At 36.7% G+C, this 9,488-nt stretch overlaps 1 pseudogene; it reads left to right on the forward strand.

The window, feature by feature from the left end:
- The first annotated feature begins 351 nt into the window (after nt 1-351).
- On the forward strand, nt 352-8,186 carry LOC128175308 (chitin synthase chs-2-like; annotated as a pseudogene).
- Nucleotides 8,187-9,488: the final 1,302 nt, after the last annotated feature.

Genomic DNA, 9,488 nt, shown 5'->3' on the forward strand with positions numbered 1-9,488 from the left:
GTGAATCAGGGAATGCGGTTTTACGTTTTCTTAGAAAGTTTAAACCGTGCCATATTGAAAAGAATTAACATGATCGATAAATGTTAGGAATTAACAAAATGATTTAAAAGTGGCTTACAATGTATCTTAAGATAAGACTTAGTCAACTGCGTTACGCTAAGAAAGTTTTGTGAAACAGCTATGACAAATCTTAGGAACTTCCGAAGTTATAACTTAGACATATCTTAAGTTCTATCTTAGGAAACATCTTAGGAAATCTTTGTGAAACGGGCCCCAGTCCATTAACTCTATTTTTATTGTAGAAATGAATCATTGGCGTTCTCTTACAGAATTTTTTATCATTCAGGCGTCCGTACGATATTTTCCAATTATCAGAGAGGGAGTTTGATGAGGATTACTTCTTCAAGGAGATCTTGAAGGGGATTCGTCTGTTTCTCTACTTCTTCTTCGTCGTCATCATCATCGCTTGCATCGTTGCCAGCAAGCTCTTGCTTCTGATGTTAACTTTAGGGATTAATAAAGTATGACCACCACTTTGTTTTTTATCTTTCATTTTATTCTGGATTTTTGCATTACTTCAGCCTAATTCTTTACGTATTTGAACTAATTGTAGGGTGAGCAAACGAGAGGTCATCATTTATTTTCATTGCTTATTTGTCTCTGTGGACCTATTGCATTCAATTGGTTTATGGCATTCATGAAGATTTTGTTCGGTAGAAAAGAATGGCCATCCATGCAAACGTTTTTTGTTGTAAGTACTATGATTCAAAAGCACGGCAATATTTATATCGCTCAACAATTGATTATGTTCGATTTCATTTTGATATGGATAAGATTCAAAGAAAGTTTATTTGAAAAAAAATTTAAAATCCGACCTTTAACCCTAGGTCATCTTGTTTTTCAGCTTTTGGTGATAGAGGGATTACAGACATTCGGAATGTGTCTCTTACTGTTTCGAGTAATACCATCCACTGACTTTTTCAGAGGTTTAACTGTAACGTTTGCAGTTTGCCAGATTCCGAGTCTATTAAAGGTCATAAATCACGAGAAGAGGCCGAATCTCCGCATGAGTAAGATTGTGGCTATCATATTTAACATAGCAGCATTTCTAGTCCAAATCTCTGCCATTCCGTTCTTTTCCGTCGGCAACTTCATAATGCCAGGAAACTATTCCATCATTGAAGCTTACAACGAAACAACGACTTTAAAAACATGCGTGACCTTGAACCAGACCTGTGAATGGGAGATGCCGCTGTCCTTGATATTGTTATCAAGCGGTTGGTGGGAGAACTACGTTTCTGGAGAATGGGCCGTGTTCGGGCGTATCACCATCCCATTCAAACACTGGCGGTCTATTCTACAGAACGTCAGAGAAACGTCCTATTTTTTAATAGCGCCTTTTAAAATAGGCTTGGCAATCCTGATGGCACGACTGATCACCGATAACACAATCCTTGTTGTCCTTGGCACCGACGAATTCAACGCAACAACCAGCAAGTACTCATCAAAAGCGGAAGAAATAGGAGTATCGTACAGCTTGCTCTTTATAAAAATGGGCTCTGGGATAGTTTGCACATACCTAGCTGGTCTAGCGTGCAAATTGCACATGCAGAGAACGGCATTCTCTTTTCCACTGGTGATAGGTCCTGCAGTATCCTTGCTTTTTATATTCTTCCAGTGTGAGTTCGACTTTCTTCCAATCTGGCACACAGGCGGGTGGTTTTGTCCGAAATCAACAGATCTTTACTCACTCATGATTCCAATTATTTGCGCCATATTGGTCTGGTTGTCTTACTGCATCACAGTCTCTCATATCTGGTTTCCACAAAGCGAGAGAATGGCCGAAATTGAAAAGTAAGTCGATAAATAAAAATATATCATAATTCTTTTTTTTCATTAGGAGTCTGGGGGGAAAATGTCAACTTATGAATATACTATATGCATACTATAAAGTAAACTGATCGGATTATTTTTTCGTTTACCGCGCTTATATTTGGTCGTTTGTTCAAATCATCTCCGTTATTCTATATAGGTTAATATAGAAAAAAGGGGGTTATCATTTTCAATATAATATGTAAAAAAAAATTACAAATAACGATTTCTTTATTAATTTTCAGCAATGGAAAGTTATCGTATAGGTAAACTTTTTGCAAAATTAAAACAACATTGACCCAATAGTTTTTATGCTATCCGCCCTCATAGTTTGGTCATATAAACGTGTATTGCCAGCCATTTTACAAATAAAATTGTACAGAATAAAATGATGTTTACGAATCAAATTTCATTTTATTTGTAATAGATAAAAAAAAGTGCATTTCCACTCGCACAAGACATGAAAAGATTGCGCATATGTTATTATTTTGCAAATTATATTTTCAATTTTAATTATTGACGCTGCAATGAAGAATGCACGACGTTTACTTTTGTCAATTGCTACGTCAAAGTCTCAACTGACGTTATCGTAAGACCCTGACTCCGACGAGGATAACTTCCATCTTCGAAGAAGCGGCAAAATAATTAAAATACTTCTGTTCATTATTCTAAGGATTCATTTCACTAAAATATTTTTATGATATTCAAAATTAAAAACGTTGTATGATATTCTACATATTTGACCATTGTAATCTGCATTTGTTTTTACGACAGTTATGCGCAATACCCTGCGTAATGGGCGCAAAATTTTTAATCCGCGACCTGAAGTAAATTTTCAGATGGCAAATTACATCATTTTCTACATAGAAAGGTGTTTTAATTTATGACAAATTTTCCTTTGTAGACTTTTCGTAACTCCACATTTCGAAGGCATCTTTTTGGACTTTACCTTGACTCTTCGACGCCGTCGTAATGATAAGGAGGTCAAACTGACCGGCTTTTATACTTCCCGCTATGTAGGCGAGGACACTGATGACGTATACAGCACAGCAAACGTCACTCCACAGGTGTACGCATGCGCTACAATGTGGCACGAAACCCGACAGGAGATGACCCAATTGTTGAAATCATTATTTAGGTATCATTAGCATTATATGTGCATATCTATGTAAAAAGTTTTTAAATGAAATACATGTTATGTATAAATGCTTTTATAAAATTGGTGTCATTGCAGACTGGATTACGTTCATTGTGCAAGCAAACTTGCGCAGGAAAAGTTCAAAATTTATGACCCAGACTTCTATGATTTAGAATGTAAGTAAATTCTTTGACGCAAATCAACTGCGACTATTTGAATTATTTATTAAATTCATAAAAGTTTCATGTTACTTGCAAACATTGTTAAATTTTGATAACGTATAATGTTTTAAACTGGTCCATTTGTCAGTCAGTCAGTCCTGTTTTTGATAGCGCATCTCCTCTTAAACGCTGTGCGAAATTTTGTAAAACTTTGTAGATATTTAGGTGCATATTACAAGGAAATTCAAATTCCATTATTTTGGGGGTGATTTCGGCCCTTTTGAACTTAGAAAACTCCTTTTACACCGCTCAATGGAATTTAGTAAAATCATGTAGGCATTGTGGAAACTCTGTGCAGATGTGCATATATTACCTTAAAAATTCATATTCCATTATTTTGCTTAAAATTTCGGTCCTTCAAGGACAAATGAATAGATGTGCATATTTTCAGGACTTTTTTAAGTTATGCCGTTTATCAAATTATTTTGTGCATTTAATGCATACCTTGCCGTTTATTATGTTCTTTGTCAAGTATTAGGGAAGCTTGGGTAGTGAGCTTGCTCCCCTTTTCTTTCATTTAAAAATATTTTGCAGTGCATGTCATTTTCGACGATGCTTTTGAATTGGATGAAAAGGTGGATAAATGGGTTCCAAACATGTTCGTCCGCCAGTATATTGATTGTATGGAGGACGCGGCCAGGTAAAACTTGAAATTAAATGGAAGTAAACCCAAAAATTATGTGTTTGTGCCTGTGGGTGTTTTGATTATATTTGTACCATTGAACAGGTCAGTAGTAAAAGTACCAATTACCGTCCACCCTCCTGAGAAGACAGTGACACCTTACGGGGGACGCCTGACTTTGATAATGCCTGGACATACACACATGGTTGTACACTTGAAAGATAAAAACAAAATGAGACACAGGAAACGTTGGTCACAGGTATGTGAAAGGACGTGTATTAATAAATATGCTTACTTTATATCGGACATCTGCTTTGAATGACTATTGATGGCTTGTTGTGAATCGTATCGTCTTTGATTAAAATTTGTTCATCGTCTGTCGTTGTTCTTGTCGTCGTACAATTTTACATTTTTATCATCTTCAGAACCAGAACCAGTGAGTTTTTTTCTTTCTTAAATAAATGCATTGATATGTTAGAAATATTTTAAGACACATTTTATATCAATCTGTGAAGTTAAGGTCGGAATCAAAATCTTCTAAATTATACTAGAATAAATACGCTAACATTACTTTGTTCATGGTTTGTAATTAGCTGAATCAAATAGATTGACACTGTTAACTGAGATTCCATTGTTTGTATTAGACTGCATAGCCTGTCTTTGAATCCTAACGCTGCCACTAGCTGATTATGAATTATGACTTATGTTACTCAGGTGAGTATTGTGGTCCCTGGGCCTCTTGTTTTCTATAGTGGTGAGCCACAACAAAGATTATGATTCCCATTATGATTGATCAAGTCTGAGTAGATCTGTTCTGTCTCTAATTCCAGTGTATGTACCTCTATTACCTTTTGGGCTACAAACTTTTTGGATCCAGTGAAGCAGACAAATATATTGAAGAATGCAACGAGAGCTTAGGAACCAAGCTTAAAAACCGAAAAAAGGACCAACGCTCTCGCCCTCCCCGATCTCTCTTCACGCGAATGACTCCAGAACAGTATGAACAGGCAGAAAACACCTTCCTGTTGACGCTGGACGGGGATGTTGATTTCAAACCCGAATCTGTCCGTCTTCTGATTGACAGGATGAAAAAGAACAAGACAGTAGGAGCAGTATGCGGAAGGATTCATCCTATTGGCTCGGGTAAGACATAGATGGTAAATAAATGCAATAGCAATCTTTAATTCTATATGAATGGTTTCACATTTCTGGTGGTTGAAAGAAAGAGATGTATGAAAGAATATGAAACGTTAACTCTAGGTCCTATGGTGTGGTACCAGCAGTTTGAGTACGCGGTTGGTCATTGGCTGCAGAAGGCTGCCGAGCACGTTTTTGGCTGCGTTCTTTGTTGTCCTGGATGTTTTAGTTTGTTCAGAGGTTCTGCTTTAATGGACGATAACGTCATGAAGATGTACACAACAAAACCAACAGAAGCCAGACACTACATCCAATTCGAGCAAGGTATATTTTATTCCAATGCTCCAATCCTTGATGTTCTTTAATACATTTTAATATTGATCAATCTTGTTTATATTATTCATAACTTTTCTGAATGGTCCTAACTTGTTTCAATATAGGCGAGGATCGATGGCTCTGTACGCTGATGCTTCAACAAGGACATAGAATCGATTACTGCGCAGGTGCTGATGCTTTGACCTTTGCCCCGGAAACACTTAACGAGTTCTTTAACCAGCGTCGTCGGTGGTCACCTTCAACCTTGGCAAACATGATGGACCTTCTGTCGTCCTGGCGTGACACGGTCCGAATTAATGACAATATAAGCCGGCCTTACGTCCTGTACCTATTTGTTCTGATGGCATCAACCATCTTAGCTCCTTCCACTGTCATTCTGATGATCACCGGGTCATATCATTCTGTGTTGAATCTGTCTATCTGGCAAGGTTACCTCCTCAGTATCCTCCCCGTCGTTGTGTATCTAGTCATCTGTATGACGATGAAAAGCGATCACCAAATCACAGCAGCGGCCGTCATAACAGCTTTATACACGGTTGTAATGATGATAGCAACAATTGGAACCATCATTAGTATCGTCACTGAGAATTTTGGGAGTCCTAACGTGGTGTTTTTAAGTGGACTGGTGACGATATTTTTTTTTGCTGGAGTTCTTCATCTGCAAGAAATCTTTTGTCTCGTTAACGGTCTTCTGTATTTCTTGACCGTGCCATCCACTTTTGTATTTCTGACTGTGTATTACTTGTGTAACCTCAACAACGTATCATGGGGAACCCGAGAAACGCCGAAAAAATTGACGAAAGAAGAATTCAAAATTCAACAAGAAGAGAAAAAGAAAACGGAGGGAAGCAAGACTTTACTGAATCGCCATGGATTGACGAGTCTCATCAGTGACGCGCGGGAACTATTTCAAATCTTATTGGGCAAGAATGTCAATAGTAAAGTAGAATTTGAATCAAAAACCGAAGAAGTTCAAACGGAAGATAGTTTTTTTCTTCAGAAACAGATGTCAAGGAACGATCCCAGGTCAAAACAATCTCAGAAAACTCGACCAACTACCAAAGAGACTGAGGATGTTGTTCCCCAGGGATGGGAACCCGACCCCGACAACCCATACTGGACCACTATGGAAATATTTGGCAACGGTCCTGTTACCCGCTTAGAGAATTGCGAAATCGATTTCTGGAAGTTTATGATAAAGAAATATCTTCACCCATTGGACGAAGACAAGAGTCATAAAGAGAAGATCAAGCAGGATTTAATCTCCCTGAAGAACAACGTCGTTTTCATCTACTGAATGATTAACTTCCTCTGGATCATCATCACTTTACAGCTACAGGCTATGGAACACAAGCTGAAAAAATTCTACATCATCAACAAATATGAACCGTTCTCCCTCGTGTTTCTTTCGATTTTCGCCCTGTGTATTGTGTTGCAATTCTTTAGCATGCTTATTCATCGCTGGGGTACCTTTCTCCATCTCATGTCAACCACGAGAATCGATTGGTTTAAAAAAGTTCATACGGAGGAGGAATTTGCCCGGTTTGTTGTTAGCGAGGCTCAGCGATTACATAGATGGGAGCCCGAGCCCGACTACGATGATTTTCCTCTTCCGGATTACGATGATGACGACATGACAACGCAATCGGAACAAACGGAACTAAAGTCTCTCCAACCCACCCCTGGCTCAAAGTATAGATCAATTCAAAAGACAAATTTGTGCATGCATAGAACTTCTAGAGAAAGAAACGGTTCTGATACGCCCATTCTTCAACAAATATTTGAGAATAGACTTAAAAATGTTCACCGGAAGTGGAAAGAAGGCACGCTTGATTTCCGCCGTGCCAATAGAGTAAGTCGCACGGACACGCGTAGATTGAATATGAAGGAAATCGTATGAGACAAAAAATGTTCAAACAAAGTAAAGATGGAAGTGGTTACGACGAAACTGTCAATCCGTCTGTAATTGTATGATAATTCATCACGAAAATTCATAATACGGAATTGTCATCGTTGCAGGGACGATTTCATACCCCACTCCTGCTTCAAATGTAGTGCTTCAAGAAAGTTCTCTTAACTGAAGCGAAACCTTTTGGAAGCATGCAGAACACATTTGCACCCTTACCATTTAATGATGATCATGGGAAATTGGCTAGTGTGCGACTAAAGCGACAATCAAATCCTGTATTATTTATTAGTACTCAGGTTTTCTAGTTATTCAGGGAAATTAACCGTGTCAAATTTATATTGCTCCCAACTTTTCATGTTTTAACTTATCTTAAGGTTGTCTTTATTGTCCATTTAAGAAATATTGTTAATAAAACTGAAGTTTCCATTTTTTATGTTTTTACCACTTTTTTACAATGCGGGAATACAAGTCAATATACCAACAGTACCTCCCACCTTTGGCCGTGGAACCTCGCAACTGTCGCTTCCAGTTTGCCTAAGACCATGTTAGCTGGGACTATTATCCAGATTTTGTCTGAATTTCAATGATGGCCATATGATGTTTGTAAGGTGAAAGAAAAACGAGCGATTCAAGGACTCCTGCGTCGCTGGGTGTCCTGGTTTGGGCAGGCAATAGTAATGACGGTTCCACAGACCACTATGACATAAACAAATTTCCAATCGGTGTCTTTTACATGGATAAGATTACCTACACCACTTGTGATCATTTCGTTTTGAAGGATGATACTGATATCCTGTATTGATCAATATTTTCATTGGGTTTTTTTTTTCGACAACACGTTGTTAATATGTTTATTATTTGACATTTATTAGAGTCAATGTTTATTGTTTCATATGGATCTTTTTCTTCAACTACATTCACAAAATGATTTGCAAAATATAAACTTCTTTAACTGGCACTTACCTTTTTTTCTGTATATGTAACGCGTATGGGCTATAATACTCATGTGACCGTAAAGGCCTGTTGGTCTCTTGTATAAACTTTGCGTAATGAATGTTTTATTGACAGTATATATCTAATACACTTCCATTTTTAACTTGTATGTAGATCGAGATCGAAATCGACCCCTCTTGAATATACCTATCAGTGCTATGCTATAATTAAAAAGGATTTTCCGAGACATGACGTAATAATGTAAACTTCCACATTCAGCTATTTATCGCATTTCTACAGTCACTGAAAGAAAAAAAACCTTTGTAGTAAGTATTGGAGTAAATAGTAGCACATAAATGTAGTATTTTACAATTTTACCTGACACGCACATGCTTTAAAACTTCTCCAGTGTTTAATAGTCCTATCAAATGTGACATCGTATGTCACAGAAAAGAAGGTCCCTCATTTTTACATGTTAATCGGCAAATCGATAGCTTTACTTGCATTTCCATTGACTGAATATCAAATGCTCTGAATGGTTGAGTAAAACATGAAAAATAAAATAATTTTGATCGACAATTATGCATTATTACCAGTATATTATTTAAATCTGCAAACACGATAAATTAAATGTTCTGTTGTCAATTTATTAAGAATTAAAACATCCTTTGATTTGATGCACGCATAAACCTACTGTTAAAAACACTTCAATGATAAATATGCAGCGTTTTAATCATAGATAATGTGTCAAGAGTTTATACAATTTGTTTTATTCCCCTGAGTTTTAATAATTGCTAATTTTTTTTAACTTAAAAGAGGTTTAATTTCAGTCAAAGTCCATTTTCTGTAATGCGTGATGCTGAAACTGTTTTCTATAGATGACAATCTGTACATACATTACTTGCCATACGAAGATTTTATTGGACTTAACGATTCCCAAGTCAATTTTTGAGTCCAAAATAAACTGACATGTGTACTAATTAGCTCCCTAAGTAATTGCAATCAAACTTAAACCTAAAAATCATTTTAGATTTTGTATCAAATAACCTGTGTGTGTGTGTGTGTGTGTGTGTGTGTGTGTGTGTGTGTGTGTGTGTGTGGTTTTTATTACAAAATAGGAATATGAAAAATGTGCTGTGTTGTTTTTTTTTTCGTTTTGGGGCTTTTTTTGCGAAGGTGTGTTTGTTTTGCTTTTATATATACTAAGCTATATGTAAGCATTTTTTAAAAACTCTAAACTCTTAGAATTTTTCAAAAATCAAAGAAAAATTGTTAAATGTAATTTCATGCGAAAAACAATCTCATAATAAAAATCGCGGT

Source organism: Crassostrea angulata, chromosome 3 (assembly GCF_025612915.1).
Source record: "Crassostrea angulata isolate pt1a10 chromosome 3, ASM2561291v2, whole genome shotgun sequence".
In the NCBI taxonomy this organism is placed as follows: Eukaryota; Metazoa; Mollusca; class Bivalvia; order Ostreida; family Ostreidae; genus Magallana; species Magallana angulata.